General features: G+C 42.3%; 1 long non-coding RNA gene across 1 annotated transcript; it reads right to left on the bottom strand.

Annotated features, from left to right (window-relative positions):
- Positions 1 to 422: 422 nt before the first annotated feature.
- Positions 423 to 3,954, bottom strand: LOC109746028 (uncharacterized). The gene is made up of 3 exons (XR_002228683.3): positions 3,641 to 3,954; positions 2,134 to 2,234; positions 423 to 2,026 (listed from the first exon to the last, which is right to left on the bottom strand). It is a non-coding gene; the product is annotated as an uncharacterized lncRNA (long non-coding RNA).
- Positions 3,955 to 16,141: the final 12,187 nt, after the last annotated feature.

Below are 16,141 nucleotides of genomic sequence, written 5' to 3'. Positions count from 1 at the left end.
AAAGATTGAAAAAGTTTGTGAACATCAAAAGTATGAAACAATTGCTTGGCTTGTCATCGGGGTTGTGCATGATTAAATACTTTGTGTGATGAAGATAGAGCATAGCCAGACTATATGATTTTGTAGGGATAACATTCTTTGGCCATGTTATTTTGAGAAGACATAATTCCTTAGTTAGTATGCTTGAAGTATTATTATTTTTATGTCAATATTAAACTTTTATTTTGAATCTTTTGGATCTGAATATTCATACCACAAATAAGAGAATTACATTGAAAATTATGCTAAGTAGCATTCCACATCAAAAATTCTGTTTTTATCATTTACCTACTCGAGGACGAGCAGGTATTAAGCTTGGGGATGCTTGATACGTCTCCAACATATCTATAATTTTTTATTGTTCCATGTTATATTATATTCTGTTTTGGATGTTTAATGGGCTTTACTATACACTATTATATTATTTTTGGGACTAACCTATTAACCGGAGGCCCAGCCCAAATTGCTGTTTTTTTGCCTATTTAAGTGTTTCGCAGAAAAAGAATATCAAACGGAGTCCAAACAGAATGAAACCTTCGGGAACGTGATTTTTGGAACAAACGTGATCCAGAGGACTTGGAGTCTACGTAAAGCAATCAATGAGGAGAGCACGAGGCAGGGGGGCACGCCTACCCCCTCCACCCTCGTGGGGCCCATGTTGCTCCACCGACGTACTTCTTCCTCCTATATATACCTACGTACCCCCAAACCATCAGAGACGGAGCAAAACCTATTTCCACCGCCGCAACCTTCTGTACCCGTGAGATCCCATCTTGGGGCCTTTTCCGGTGCTCTGCCGGAGGGGGCATTGATCATGGAGGGCTTCTACATCAACATCATAGCCTCTCCGATGACGTGTGAGTAGTTTACCTCAGACCTTCGGGTCCATAGTTATTAGCTAGATGGATTCTTCTCTCTCTTTGGATCTCAATACAATGTTCTCCTCGATCTTCTTGGAGATCTATTCGATGTAATCTTCTTTTGCGGTGTGTTTGTCGAGATCCGATGAATTGTGGGTTTATGATCAAGATTATCTATGAACAATATTTGAATCTCCTCTGAATTCTTTTATGTATGATTGGTTATCTTTGCAAGTCTCTTCGAATTATCAGTTTGGTTTGGCCTACTAGATTGATCTTTCTTGCAATGGAAGAAGTGCTTAGCTTTGGGTTCAATCTTGATGTGTCCTTTCCCAGTGACAGCAGGGGCAGCAAGGCACGTATTGTATTGTTGCCATCGAGGATAAAAAGATGGGGTTTATATCATATTGCATGAGTTTATCCCTCTACATCATGTCACCTTACTTAAAGCATTACTCTGTTCTTATGAACTTAATACTCTAGATGCATGCTGGATAGCGGTCGATGTGTGGAGTAATAGTAGTAGATGCAGAATCGTTTCGATCTACTTGTCGCGGACGTGATGCCTATATACATGATCATACCTAGATATTCTCATAACTATGCTCAATTCTATCAATTGTTGGACAGTAATTCGTTTACCCACCGCAATACTTATGCTCTTGAGAGAAGCCACTAGTGAAACCTATGGCCCCCGGGTCTATTTTCCATCATATTAATCTTCCAACACTTAGCTATTTTTATTTCCGTTTATTTTACTTTGCATCTTTATCATAAAAATACCAAAAATATTATCTTATCATATCTATCTGATCTCACTCTCGTAAGTGACCGTGAAGGGATTGACAACCCCTTTATCGCGTTGGTTGCGAGGTTCTTATTTGTTTGTGTAGCTGCGTGGGACTTGTGCGTGATCTCCTACTGGATTGATACATTGGTTCTCAAAAACTGAGGAAAATACTTACGCTACTTTACTGCATCACCCTTTCCTCTTCAAGGGAAAACCAACGCAGTGCTCAAGAGGTAGCAATATCCGTAGGCCGCTTCCCCCGGTTTGACATCATCTTTCGGCGCTGGCGCTTGTAAACAACTGTTGTTGAAACACCTTGGTCCTGTGATATAGGTTCCTGCAACGAAAAATATGCTTGATTGTTGTCACCATGTTCTTTACAAAAAAAGAACAGGTGTAAAAACAGTAAAAAACACACGAACAAACATGATGTGTGAAGAAAACCTCCAGTGTAGCTTCAGAAGTGGCAGGGTGACCCCCTTCAAGCTGCGACACTGCTGACTGCAATTGATCACGCTTTTTGCTTGGTTCAGTCATCTTTTTACCTGGAAAAAAAACAGTAACACACAACACAGAAAAAGTATGGGAAAAATGCTCGTGTCTGGTAATTCAATTTAACTTGCCTACTACAACAAATCATGCCCAGAAACTTGCTTGTAGTGAGCATGACCTTTGCACGGTACCTAACAACACTCCTAAACCCAACCAAAAAAATTGGCCATAAAACTTGCCTGACCATTTAGCATGAACTTGCCTGACAATTTAGCATGATCTTGCCTCGTCCCAAAAACTCATACCCAGTAAACGTGTCTGATTCTACAGCATCAACTTGCCTGACCGTAGCATGAACTTGCCTGACCCCAACAAGACGGTCTCTCTTGTAGGTCACAGTAAAACGCATGCCAAAAGTTGTCTGATCTACAGTATCAAGTTGCCTGACCGTTAGCGTGAACTTGCCTGACCCCAGCAGGACGGTCTCTCTTATAGATGACAGAAAAACACATGTCAAAAGTTGTCTGATCTACAGCATGAACTTGCCTGACCGTTAGCACGAACTTGCCTGACCATTAGCATTAGGCATTCGCGACACAAAGTATCTAATCAATTATGAAGAAGCTAAGAAAATGATCAGGTTACGTTGACCAAAATGTTCAAGCCTGGAGAACTGGAGAGTACAGTATGATGATCGATCACAAAAGCAAAAGCAACTATATGATGTTCAAGCATGCTAATTACACCAATGAGATAATAAGCTTCAGATGACAGTATGTTTGGCTTCTAAACTATATGATGGTCCATCACAAAGCAAAGAAAAAGAGAATACTAAATATGATCACCGATCAAATAAAATGTTCAAGCCTGGTGAATTGAAAGGAGTATACTAATATGATCATAAGTTTCACACAAGAGTCAGTTTTCAGACAATAAACTTGCCTCACCATTAGCATGGACTTGCCTAACCCCAGTAGGATGGTCTGATCACAAAAAAAACATGCCAAAAGTTGTCTGATATACAGCATAAACTTGCCTGACCTTTTGCATGAACTTGCCTCGTTCCAAAAAAAACACTACAACCCCAGCACCACGGGTCTCTCTGATCTAGATCGCAAAAAATTCATACCCAAAAGTTGCCTGATGGTGAGCATAAACTTGCCTGTTGCGAAAAAATGACCACGAAAGACCCCTCCACCACTAGTTCGACCACGAAAATCACGCAAAATCCGACACGATTTGTTCATGTAGATCTAGACACCCCCGCCATGCTATTCATGCATTTGTTCGCCCATTACCTAACCTAAGCACCACCGCCCTGTCAAAATCGCGAGGAACTACTTGAAAATCGCTACAAGGCGAGGAATCACCGTGAGCGCCGCTGCGTATCCGCCCCCGCCCCCCTCCCTTGTCGGCACAGAAACACCGCGAGCAACGGAGAGATTCGAAAGGGGGTTACCTTGGTTCGCGACGATGAACCGCCTACTTCCTTCCCGCCGCCCCAGACGAGGCCCACCGCACTTCGCCTCCTTCCCCCGCAACTGCCGCTCTGCATGGTCGTGGAACTCGCGTCGCGAGCCGCTCCCCGCGGCCACCGTGCTACGCGCGAGAGCAATTCGACGCGCAGACCCCTCGCGACGCCGAACCCCTCCCGAGAGCACCAGTTGGATTTGCGGCGAGGCGGGATTTGTTCAGCGCCGTCGGCAAGGCGGAATGAGGCGAGGCGGATTTGGGGGCGATTTGGTTGAGAGAGGGAGAAGGAAACCGCCGAATGTGCTAGTTGCCGTTGCGGGACAGGGAGAAGACAGTGAAAATGTGCGGGCCCCACCAACCTAGACGTTTCGACCACGCGCGTCGTTTTGATCCGACCAGGTAACACCTGAGCGCACCGCTGCGCGGTCGATCTCAATCTAACGGTGGAGCGAGGGTGTGCCGGCGAGAGCTAAAAAGTGCAGCTGCACTTTTTAGCATTTAGGTTAAACTAATCCCGCAACCTGACACTACTTGGTCTTTAACTAATATCATTCTTATGACCGGGAGTACCGAAATTATTCAGTTAGCATCTTTTCGTGGAAGAGGATAGAGGAGTGGAAGTGTTAAGTCTAGAAAATGGTAACCGGATGAGTGCTCTCTTTTTACTGCCTATGACTTTTAAGGAATATATTTGCTAATATATCTATACTCATCATTGCCATGTCCGGCTCTTAGGTGCATGCTACATACGAGTAGAAGCTTAGATATGTAATCAAGCCGGGAAGAGAGTACTATAAGAGACACCTCTATAAGCAGAGGTATGTGCCTGCATTTCCACCTTAATTACCCCTTCTAGTTTTGTATATGGTCCGTGTGATTCATGCTGCAATGATTTTCTTCAGTCTGTTCATCGTATAGTAATTAGATGGTGTAGTACTATGGCGGTGGTATACTGATTTGGTGTAAGAGACACTGACATAGCTTAGTGTGTACAACTCTTACAACGTTTATGATATTAAGAATTAGCAGCGTGTTTTTATTGTTTACTGCTGGATTTGCTAACAAACTGTCTCTTGTGTTGTTGATGGATATGCAGGCTTACTGTTTTCCCTTCAGTTGAAGGGACTCTCCAGGCTTAATATCTTTCTAGGATAATTGCGTTGTTGAATCTGAAGGTATATCGGTTTCTCAGCTCATGTATTGATAATCATTTAATCCTCAATATATTGTTGCTTGCCTGGCTTGTCCTGCATTTGTGAGGTTGCCTAGGAAGTTCAGTTCTTGCAGGCGGCATAAAACTTGAGTTGCCTACAGATGATTTTGCCAGTTCGACGGAAACTTAGAATAACCAAGGGAACTTTCAGTTTTGTTGCTTTTGCTCTTCTCAATTTTAGGCTGGGTGTATTAACATATATGCCACACACTAAATTTAGATCTTAGTGTAAGATTAAATAAAGATAAATCATTGCGCCATGTTGAAAATTTAGAACTACAGAGAAGAAAGGAAATTATTAAAGGAGGGATAATGACATGCTAACTTGCTGTGGTGTTTCTTTGTAAATATTGACATGCTAACTTGCTGGTTTAATCTAGGTGTGTTGGATATAGGAGATACAAGGAGAGATATTTCAGTTGCAATCCAGCTTTATTTCAAAGTGAAACATTGTAGACATGAATAGCATGCTGGTCTTTACTCTACAGTTGTGTGCTGCCATGGTGTCAATTTTGAACTTGCAAAATGAACTGTAAAAGATTTTAATGCCTTGGCGCATGAAGTTTTCTTTACCTGCTCTGACTACTTCATCTCTGTTTATTTAGCAGGTTCTATGATCTCCTGTGTTTCTGCATCTTGATCTCTGCTTTATTGTAACTCTGTTCTGCTGCTCGAGGTTTGCTTCCTTTTTTTCTAGCTACATGCATGTTTTCATTTTGCTCACGGAATAGTTTAGTTATATTGATCAGTAGCATCTCTATGTTATTAGATACATTCCAGGAATGTGCTTCTTTAGTGTGGCCTTCTCTCTTTTTTTTGGCGAGAAGTGTGCCTTCTCTATTCTGACAATTATCTTATTTGTTGTTGCATTAAACTAAACTGTACAATATTTTAATGCCTCCGAACATCGCCTAATTTATCCACAAAGGGAACTGCCGCATTTGTTTCTGTTGCGAAGTAGTGCAACAGCAGTAAAACTCATTCTTCCAGTAGGCCGGAGCCGCAACAGTCGTTTCTGCTGCCAAGTTGTGCATCAGTAGTCGAGGTCATTCTTCCAGTAGGCTAGAACTGTTGTGTTTGTTTCTGCTGCCAAGATGTGCATCATTAGTCGAGCTCATTTTTCCAGTAGGCTGGTAGTTGCGCATTGATAAATATGATTTGTTATTTCTCAGGAACAACCACGAACAAGAATTTGGACTCGGGCTCGACTCTGGGTTCTGTGATATTTCCGTGTGCCTCCACTCTAGCTCTATGCTTATTAATCAATTTAGCGAGCTTTGGGACTTCGAAAGTTGTCATTTTGAGTAGCATGAGTTTGGCCAAGACGGCACATATGAAAAGTTAGCCAAGGATGTACGAAATCTTATATTTGTATTTTCACATCTTGCATTTACCATGCCAAATACGAACTACATTATGTCTGATTCTTAAATTTAATGCGTTCAATTCTTGCATGAACAGTTTGGTGCCCTCTAGGGCTGGACCAAAAGCTCATAGCTCGTGAACTTAATGAGCGCTCGATAGTTTGGCTCGTTCAGCTCGCTGCTCGCTTCTTAATGAACAGAGCCAATCATCAATTTCAGCTCGTTAAGCTTAACAAGCTTAACGATTGAGCTAACGAGTTTCACGAGTAGCTCGTTAAGCTCGTTAGTAACAACGCAACACATATTTTCATCTTACATGGCAAAATTTTCATAGCATATTAGCCAATCTATTAAATCTAATCTACATACTAGGCAACAAACTAATGCATTTCCTTTTATAGTCATCATATTCCTTCTTAAAAACCACATCTACACACTCATCCTATATATCGTAACACATCAGAATCTGTTAACGAGCGCTCGCGAGCGCTCACGAGCTCAACGAGTTTCAAACGAGCTGAGCCGAGCAGGGTTTTCTGCTCGTTAACCTTAACAAGCTTAACGAGCCGAGCCTTAACGACCGCGAGCCTAACGAGCACGAGCTTAACAAGCCGAGCAGCTCGTTAATCCAGCCCTGCTGCCCTCCTTTTGGGGTTGAAGATTGGCAATGCATATGAACTACATTTCTTAAAAGCAACACCATTTTGATAAATGTTTTGCTCCATTTTTAGTTTCACTTGATCAGTAGCCTGTTTGTTCTCACCTCGTCATCGTGGCCTTTCTTAAGGGTGTTCTGGCATTTTTTTTCTTCTTCTTCTGTAAACTAGTGGCATCAGTGTGTGGCACTGAATTAGTGGTCTTCTATTCGTGCCATGACCCCAATATAAGTTCTTCGGAGATCAGACTGCAAGTGTCCAGAAAATCACAAGCCTTCTGGTTGAAGATCCGGCTGTTCCTTTCTTTCCAAGTCATCCACCAGATTAAAGCCCTGCACTTTCCTGGTGGAGTAGCAGTAAATAATTCAGAGGAGAAAAATTCACTCCAAGTCCTATAAGTTGCGCCAGTGGTCACTTTAGTCCCTATGGTTACAAATACCCAAAATATTTTTTTTCCGGGAAAATCAGAGAGCTTTATTCATTAAACGCATTCTTGGGGCAGTCAGCCAAAAGGCTGATCACCAAGAAGCTAGGAGTTTCATCAAGCCAGCTTTCCGTCACATTCAATATGCAAGCACGCTTCGCACACAGATGCATCGGAAGGCTTGCCGACCGATTTACATGCTGAATATCAAAAGAAGAAAAGATAGTACAAAGCTCTCCTATTTCTAGAAGTAAAGGAGCCACAATTGACCGGGAATTGTGGCGAGTTTGCCAGAGCTTCACCAGCTCCAAGCAGTCGACTTCTATTATCACATGCGGAAATCCTCGAAGATAAGCAAACCGAACTCCATCTCGTAGCGACAAGCACTCCATCATCAAGGGATCTGAAACACCCAAATATGGTTTGCACCATGAGCCTAGGAGTGCCGTGGAGGAGCGGGCCACTCCTCCTGCACCACCCCGGCCTTCATCAAAATTTAGAGCGCCGTTGGTTGTGATCTTGACCGAACCCATGTCAGGGGGCCGCCAACCGTAACCCGGTAGGACCAATGTTTACTTGTGAGGTACCTGTAAGAGGGAGATAGACTCCTTGATTGTTCTGATAGTTGTTGTGGGATCTCTCCCCTCGTCGCCATGTTTGATGCGGTTCCTGGAGTGCCAGATGGACCACATAGTGGTAGTGATCTTAGCACGATCATCGGATGTGAACTGAGGATCACATGTGATGTCTCGTGCCACGTGTCCGAATGAAGAGGGGGGAGCGGAGACCAAGCCAAGTCCACGCCTCTTCCCAGAAGCTCTGAACATGTGGATAGTGAATCAGTGCATGCTTCAGATCCTCCTCCGTAGAACGGCAGACCTTGCATTGACGAATCTCTACAATGTGTCGATAGTTGAGTGTAGCCTCATCTGGAAGAATGCCACGTAACACTCTCCACCAGAAGACTCGCACTTTTGGGATAACATTCAACTTCCACAAGGATTTCCACAACTGTTGATCATCCAATGAGGTTTCGGTAGTCGTCCCTTCCTCTAGAGCCAAACGCTCATTCTGAGTCATGAGAGCACGGTACGCCATCTTCACAGTGTAGTAACCTGATTTATCGACACTAGTAGAAAAAGGGTCAAATGTGAAGCACATTAGTGCCGGTTTGAGTTTGAGCCGGCACTAATGTGTCCATTAGTGCCGGTTCCAACGGCTAGGCGGGCGGAGATCATTAGTACCGGTTCGTGAGCAACCTTTTATACCGGTTCGTGTCACGAACCGGTACTAATGATGCTACGTCAGGCTGTGGTCAGGCTGGGGCCCCATGGGCACCTTTAGTACCGGTTCGTGCCATGAACCGGTACTATAGTTTTTTAGTAAGCTATTTTTTAGTCCCACCTCGTGAAGAGAGAGGCACTAGGAGCGGTTTATAAGCCCTGAGTGCAGAGACGATGAAGGAGAGGCGCAATGCTCATTTGCACGTTGCTTAGCTTTAAGCCTTGAGGAATAGTGTAGACTGCACGGAGCTATGTGCAGTGTAGTTTGCACTATTCCGAAAGGCTTGAAGCTAATTAACGAGCATTGTGCCTCTTTTTTATCTTTAATAACTTATTACAACTACGGACTTCTTGTGTTACGGCAAAAACTGGACGCACTTCGTGTACAAACTGGACAATCTCTTTCAAAGTATTAGGGTTTCTGACGAGAACTCATCTGTTACATGGGCACTTCATTTTTTTAACTTATTACAACTCCAGACTTTTTTGCGTTCCGTACACACCATTCAAAGCGACGTCATCAATTTCCAACACGTTCTGACATCATTTGCTGTTTTTCAGTCATTTAAACTCCAGCCTATTTTTGCATTCAGTATGCATCATTCAAAGCGACGTCATCAATTTCCAACACGTTCTGACATCATTTGCTGTTTTTCAGTCATTTACCGATTTGTTTAGAGAGCTAAATGACGGTGAAATTGAAAATCACTACAGAATGAACTCTGAAAATGTTGGAACTTGGCATGGTATCATCATTTCGCCCGCATAGCATGTGCAAAAGAGTAGAGAGGGTCACGGCGAAAACTGGACGCACCTCGTGTACAAACTGGACAATCTCTTTCGGAGTATCAGGGTTTCGGACGAGAACTCATCTGTTACATGGGCACTTCAATGTTTTTAAACTTATTTGAACTCTAGCCTATTTTTGCATTCAGTATGCATCATTCAAAGCGACGTCATCAATTTCCAACACGTTCTAACATCATTTGCTGTTTTTCAGTCATTTACCGATTTGTTTAGAGAGCTAAATGATGGTGAAATTGAAAATCACTACAAAATGAACTCTGAAAATGTTGGAACTTGGCATGGTATCATCATTTCGCCCGCATAGCATGTGCAAAAGAGTAGAGAGGGTCACGGCAAAAACTGGACGCACCTCATGTACAAACTGGACAATCTCTTTCGGAGTATCAGGGTTTCGAACAAGAACTCATCTGTTACACGGGCACTTCAATGTTTTTTAAACTTATTTGAACTCCAGCCTATTTTTGCATTCAGTATGCATCATTCAAAGCGACGTCCTCAATTTCCAACACGTTCTAACATCATTTGATGTTTTTCAGTCATTTACTGATTTGTTTAGAGAGCTAAATAACGGTGAAATTGAAAATCACTACAAAATGAACTCTGAAAATGTTGGAACTTGGCATGGTATCATCATTTCGCCCGCATAGCATGTGCAAAAGAGTAGAGAGGGTCACGGCAAAAACTGGATGCACCTCGTGTACAAACTGGACAATCTCTTTCGGAGTATCAGGGTTTCGGACGAGAACTCATCTGTTACACGGGCACTTCAATGTTTTTTAAACTTATTTGAACTCCAGCCTATTTTTGCATTCAGTATGCATCATTCAAAGCGACGTCATCAATTTCCAACACGTTCTGACATCATTTGCTGTTTTTCAGTCATTTACCGATTTGTTTAGAGAGCTAAATGACGGTGAAATTGAAAATCACTACAAAATGAACTCTGAAAATGTTGGAACTTGGCATGGTATCATCATTTCGCCCGCATAGCATGTGCAAAAGAGTAGAGAGGGTCACGGCGAAAACTGGACGCACCTCATGTACAAACTGGACAATCTCTTTTGGAGTATCAGGGTTTCGGACGAGAACTCATCTGTTACACGGGCACTTCAATGTTTTTTAAACTTATTTGAACTCCAGCCTATTTTTGCGTTTAGTATGCATCATTCAAAGAGACGTCATCAATTTCCAACACGTTATGACATATCATTTGCTGTTTTTCAGTCATTTACCGATTTGTTTAGAGAGCTAAATGACGGTGAAATTGAAAATCACTACAAAATGAACTCTGAAAATGTTGGAACTTGGCATGGTATCATCATTTTGCCCGCATAGCATGTGCAAAAGAGTAGAGAGGGTCACGGCGAAAACTGGACGCACCTCGTGTACAAACTGGACAATCTTTTTCGGAGTATCAGGGTTTCGGACGAGAACTCATCTGTTACACGGGCACTTCAATGTTTTTTAAACTTATTTGAACTCCAGCCTATTTTTGCGTTCAGTATGCATCATTCAAAGCGACGTCATCAATTTCCAACACGTTCTGACATCATTTGTTGTTTTTCAGTCATTTACCGATTTGTTTAGAGAGCTAAATGACGGTGAAATTGAAAATCACTACAAAATGAACTCTGAAAATGTTGGAACTTGGCATGGTATCATCATTTCGCCCGCATAGCATGTGCAAAAGAGTAGAGAGGGTCACGGCGAAAACTGGACGCACCTCGTGTACAAACTGGACAATCTCTTTCGGAGTATCAGGGTTTCGTACGAGAACTCATCTGTTACACGGGCACTTCAATGTTTTTTAAACTTATTCGAACTCCAGCCTATTTTTGCGTTCAGTATACATCATTCAAAGCGACGTCATCAATTTCCAACACGTTCTGACATCATTTGCTGTTTTTCAGTCATTTACCGATTTGTTTAGAGAGCTAAATGACGGTGAAATTGAAAATCACTACAAAATGAATAGCAGAAAATAAATAATGCAGAAAAGAAAAAAACTATATAATTTTTTTTTATATTCACAAAGAAACTAAATACAGCAAAAAAATTACTCGGAAATAAATAGAAGAAAATTATATAAAAATTTGTTGGGGCGCTGCCCGCTGGGCCTGCCAACCCTAGGGTTTGCAAATACAGGCCCAGAAGGGCCAGCAGGCTCAACGGTCAGCGCGCCAGAGTTAGGCTCAGAAGCCTGCTATAGAGAGGAGTTCGAAACAGCAGCCGCGCCGGGGCTTTTAAACTGGTGCGGGCGCCCCTCGGCTAGCGAGGTGGGACTAAACTTGTCCGCACAGCTCCTGCGCCAGCTCACACCTTTAGTACCAGGTCGTGGCTCCAACCGGTACTAAAGGGGGGCCTTTAGTACCGGTTGGAGCCACGAACCGGTACTAAAGGGGCAGTTTCCCGCCCCTTGGCCTGGCGAAAATTGGCCTTCAGTACCGGTTGGTGGCTCCAACCGGTACTAAAGGCCCTCCTATATATATGGCACTTACGAAAAATTTAGTTTCATCGACCACCACTTCTTCTCTAACTACTTCGCGCGACATCGCAGCCGCCCCCGCCGCGCGCCTTCGCCCCCGCCGCCCGTCGTCGCCGTCACCGCCGTCGCCCTCACCGCCCGTCGTCGCCATCACCACCGTCGCCCTCACCGCCCGTCGTCGCTGTCACCGCCGTCACCCCCGCCGCCCGTCGCCGGTGCCCCGTACCACGTCGCCGTCTCGATCGCGCCGTCGCCCCCGGCCTGCCGCTCGTCGTCGCGCCGTCCCCGTCGCATCGCCGTCTCGCGCCGCCGCCCGTATGCCGCCGCCCCCCGCTCGTACACACACACACATACACACACACAGACACACGCACACACACATATTGTTTTTACTTATTTTCTGTTTTCTGTTGTTTAGATTAATGTTAGATAAATTACGTAGATAAGAATGTTAGAATGTTAATGTTAGATGAATTATATGGAAAAGATGTTAAATATTAATGTCAATTTTAGATGAATTAGCTAGATATTAATTAGGTATATATATGAGATTTGAACTAGTTGAATTAATATAACTAGTTTATTTTTAGTATGAAAATTAATAGAACAAGTTTATTTTTAGTAAGAAAATTTAGGTATATGAGTTTATTTAGACTAGTTGAATTAATATAACTAGTTTATTTTTAGTAAATGCTTAGTTGAACTAGTTGAATTAGTAGAACTAGTTTATTTTTAGTAAGAAAATTTAGGTATATGAGATTTGATGATCTAATTAAAATATTACTATATATATATAGCTACTTTATATATTTTAGTAAGAAAATTAATAGAACTAGTTTATTTTTAGTAAATTTTTAGTTGAATTAGTTGAATTAATAGAACTAGTTTATTTTTAGTAAGAAAATTTAGATATCTAAGATTTGATGATCTAATTAAAATATTACTATAAGGACCTAGCTACTTTATTTTAGTAAGAAAATTAATAGAACACGTTTCTTTTTATTAAATGCTTAGTTGAATTAGTTGAATTAATAGAACTAGTTGAACTAATAGAAGTAGTTGAATTAGTTGAATTAATAGAACTAGTAAGTGTTTAATGTTTCACCTATATGAACATAGGAAATGTCGTCTGACGACAAAAAAGATTTCATTAAGTGCGAATTCTGTGAAGACCAGTGCGGCCTGTGCGACAGAAATTTCCTTGTTGATGATAGGCGCTTCAGCATCAAGCTGGATGAGACCTTCGAAGTGGATACAGTAAGTCACAACGACAAGTCTTTTTTCGTAATTAAGCATGACTTATATATGCTTTATTTGCTTCAACTTATAATTTTAAATTTTCACTATTATGCTAGCGCATCCCTTGCCATGCAAGAATTTTTGTCTTGGATAAGATAGGTTTCAGTGCTATGGAAACTATGGAGGTAAAGAGAGTTTACCTGCAGACTGAGCATGGTTATACTTTCAACGTCAAATTATACAATGCAGACACGTACACCTATTTTGAATGCAAAACTTGGCAAGCACTATGCAAGGCTTATGCATTTGAGCCTGATACGGTTATCACCTTTGATATTCGTCCGGAAGATGATATTGAAGGTAATAGAGACATCTGGGTCGATGTGCAGACGCCTCCAGTTCTACCATTATGTGAGTTTCTCAATCATATTTATGTATTTGATATTGTTTATTCAAAAATAGTTCACAACTAATTTCTATTGACAGCTTATTTCCATTCAAGCAAACATGTCCGGCGCTTGGTAGACAGGACCTATTACTGTCCCGGAGCTGAACTAAACTGCGAGGAGATAAGTCATTATGTTTCATGGCTTGAGGATCTTGATGCTGTTAAGAGAAATCATTTTCCTGAATTTGAAAATCTTAGTACTCAAAACGTGCGACCAATAGTGATCGTATTGAACTACGGTCACATGTATTTAGAAAATATGGTAAGATTTTTACTATTAGTCCTCAGTGCATCTTTTGCATACATTATTTTTCAAGCTAAACTTTCATTGCTAAGTATATTAATTACTATACGATGTTCTTCAACAGGGACTCCCGATGACAGTTGTGCCTCAGTGGATCGAGACTAAAGGTCGCATGTCAATTGTTAGCTTACGACCAAGATATCCTACAGTGCACATGAGTGCATTCAGGATTTCTGAAAGCGATGAATGCTTAATAGTGAAAGATTGGAGCAAAATTGTTAACGATCACAGAGAAGTACTAGGGGGCAGCAATCAGAAGCGCAGCCCACGATTAGGAGACAGGTTCATCTGCATGCTCCAATATGATGAATCAGGAGAGCTATACATGTTCTATGCTATTTTACCTGAGAGAGAGCAGCAGGAGTGATTTAGCTAGTTATCATGCTCTTAGTACATGTTGTCCCCTCATGCGTGTCCGTGTTCTTCGTCCTGAACTTAATCTCAAAGAGTGATTTGCTTTTGTGGTGTTATGAACGCTTATAATATGATGATGATGATGATGAGTTATTATATCATTTATGAAAGAAACCGCATATTAGTTTCAACTGGATGGATCCTAGCTAAGTGAGCAAGTATATGCCATATCCATATTACTTAGTGATCTAAGTAATATGGATATGGCATATACTTGATCACTTAGCTAGGATCCACATGCATCCAGTCGAAACTAATATGCGGTACTTTCACTTAATGATTTAACAACTCATTATAATGTAAAACAATCACTAAATTAAATTGAAAACACAAAACTAAAGGAAAAATAAAAATTAAAACCAAAACACACCCAAACATTTAGTACCGGTTGGTGTTACCAACCAGTACTAATGTCCTACACGCACCCGGGCCTGGCTCGTGCCACGTGGTGGCACGTTAGCGCCGGTTCGTGCCAAACCGGTACTAAAGGGGGGGGTCTTTAGTCTCCACTCCATAGTGCCGGTTGCAGAACCGGCACTAAAGGCCCTTATGAACTGGTGATAAAGGTCGGTTCTGCACTAGTGCGAATGCCCATGCAAGAAAATTATCACCACCGCCTTGCCTGATAGGAATGTTAACTATGGCCGCGGCATCCTAGGCGGTAAAATTGTCCTTAATCACATCATGCTTCCAATACCAACTCCCTATGTCGATGAGGTCCGACACCCGTTCGATATTCGTATATGTAGGCCTATGAGTTGGTGTCATGGAGACCGTGCCTGGGATCCACTTGTCCTCCCAAACTGAGATAGTCGAGCCATCTCCCACTCTGGAGATTAAACCAGTCTGCAAGGCATTTCTTCCAGCCACAATTGCCCTCCAAGTGGACGAACCTGACTTGGGAGTTGGAGCATGCATGAAGTCGGTGTCTAGGAAGTAACGACCCTTGAGAACTCGAGCACAAAGCGAATTAGGGTTGGTGATGAAACGCCAACCATGTTTGCCCAGCATAGCCAGATTAAAGAGATGTGGGTCATGAAACCCCATCCCACCCTTGCACTTGGGTGTTGACAACTCCTTTCAGGACACCCAATGCATTCATTTTTTTTTGTCAAGAGAGCTACTCCAAAAATATTTTGCCATAGGAGAAGTCAGACTCTTACAAACTTTCTTGGTGAGAAGGAAAGTTCTCATGGGGTAAAGTTGGAATGGATTGAATTACAGACTTGAGCAAAGTTTCACGGCCTGCACATGCAAGCAATTTTTTCGACCACCCTTGCATCTTTCCACGAGCTCTCTCACTGATGTGGTCGAAGGTACCACTAGTGATATGTCCAACAGCAGTGGGGAGCCCCAGATACCTCTCACAGAATGCCTCTTCCTGGATATTCAGGATTGACTTCAAAACTTCCCTGAGAGTATCCGAAGTGTTAATGCTGAAATATATAGAGCTTTTGTCCCGGTTAACACACTGACCCGAGGCATCACCATAGATTCTCAAAATTTCATCCAGCCGCAGCGCACTCGGGGTGCTTGCATTGATGAAAATTAAGCTATCATCTACGAACAACAAGTGAGAGACCCAAGGTGATCTGTAGCTCACTCTCAGGCCCCTATCAATAGTTCCACCATTGTAGTATTTCAGCAATGAGGAAAAGCCCTCTGCACATGTAAGGAGATACTGGGTCACCTTGTCGAAATCCCCGAGTCGGCGTGAAGTAAGGAAGTAGCTTTCCGTTGACCCGGACTGAAAAATGAACCGAGGTGACACACTTCATAATCAGTCGTATGAATGTTATGTTAAAGCCCAATCGAAACAAAATTGCTTTGAGGTAATGCCACTCGACACG

Source organism: Aegilops tauschii, chromosome 4 (assembly GCF_002575655.3).
Source record: "Aegilops tauschii subsp. strangulata cultivar AL8/78 chromosome 4, Aet v6.0, whole genome shotgun sequence".
Taxonomy (NCBI): Eukaryota; Viridiplantae; Streptophyta; class Magnoliopsida; order Poales; family Poaceae; genus Aegilops; species Aegilops tauschii.
Note: the sequence above shows the minus strand (reverse complement) of the source record. Positions and strands in the feature narration are given on the sequence as shown.